The sequence below is a fragment of the Impatiens glandulifera genome, chromosome 7, assembly GCF_907164915.1.
Source record: "Impatiens glandulifera chromosome 7, dImpGla2.1, whole genome shotgun sequence".
Taxonomy (NCBI): domain Eukaryota; kingdom Viridiplantae; phylum Streptophyta; class Magnoliopsida; order Ericales; family Balsaminaceae; genus Impatiens; species Impatiens glandulifera.
Window position 1 is genome coordinate 33129855 of NC_061868.1, and position 1729 is coordinate 33131583.

Consider the following 1729-nt stretch of genomic DNA (forward strand, 5'->3'; position numbering starts at 1 on the left):
TAAGGCGAAGAAAACGATGATAACGATGACGACGATAGAGAAGTGAATATCATATATTTCAACTATGTATTTGAACTTTGTATATGTTGTATATTATATATTCAATTAGTCATATATATATAAAAAACAAATATAAAGTAAAAATACTTTAGAGTTGCATTAAATTGTGATGGTATATTTCTGATCTTTTGTAGGTAAACAATGATGAGGACGATCCCAAAACTGCTCCAACCCACTGGAGTCCCTCTTGTTGAGACTATAAATATTGACGACTAATAAGAGGAACGATAATGACAATGACGATAAAGATGATGCCGACAATAAAAAAAAAGACAATAGAGATGTGAATTTGAGTAATCTCTGCACTATTATGTTAGTTTATAAATAAAAACACTGATTTATATGAATTAAGTAAGAAAAATAACAATGTAAGATATTGGTTAAATTAGGATATTGGTTATATATATATATATATATATATATATATATATATATATATATATATATATATATATATATATATATATATATATATATATATATATATATATATATATATATATTGATGTCAGGCATGTAAACTAAGTCAAAATATCAACATACAAAATTGGTTAAACATGATAAAGATCTAATAATAACTTGGTCAATAAATTCATTTCTATATCATATAAAACTAGTTATTAGTTAGTAAATAATTAGCAATTAGTTATTAAAATAAACTATTTAGCAGGTTAGACTATGATATTCTATTATTATATATGATTAAATGGGCCGGAAATACGGCTCATTAGGTTATAGAATATTCATGTATATATATACTCTACACAAATCATATTCAGGGTTATGAATAAAATTACATTTGACATGGTATCAGAGCCTCCATTTATGGATTCTCTTTGTTCAACCTAAATCATTTAATCTACATCTTTCGATTTGAATTTGGTGTTTGAGTCTGCAATCGTCAATGGTATTTTTCGTTTTCGCTTCCTTTTGCTCTATCTGATTTTGTTTGGAAATTTGTATTTGTGTCGCGTCGTGTCGCATCGTGTCACGTCATGCCGCATCGTACCGCGTCATGCAATATTTGTTGTTGCTGATTTTGGGTTGTCGTTTTTGGTATTTGTATACATGTTGCGTCGTGTCGTTTCGTGCCATAGTTGTGCTAAATATTAAACCCTACCAAATATTTTGTCCAATCACCGCTGATATGTCAAACAGGGATGATATTTTCAGCGTCTTCGACGCGGAGTTGCAGTCTTCCGGCGGTCCGACCTACCGAATTCCTAGTTTGACTCCCACTCATTGGTAGAATCTCTTTCGCCTAGTTGGTAACGATGGTTCTTGCACTGATCGTTTGAGTGGTAAGTATCATTTATCTTGGATTATTGATTCAGGGGCTACATTACATGTCACTAGGGTCCAAGATTGTTTAGTTGATTGCTTTGTGGGGACGGAGTGTCCCATTTCTCTACTCGATGGTAGCATTGTTACTGCTCATATACGGGGTTCTGTGTACTTATCTCCTGAGATTACTCTAAAAAATGTTTTATTTGTCTCATCTTTGACCTGTAACTTGATTTCTGTTACTCAGTTGATTCATGATTATCATGGTGATATCTAATTCTCATCTGATTTATGTACTTTTCAAGACTGTAGTACCGGAAAGGTGATTGGAGCAGGTGAACGAAGAGGGGGTCTCTACTACTGGTGCAGTGTTCCGGTGTCAATT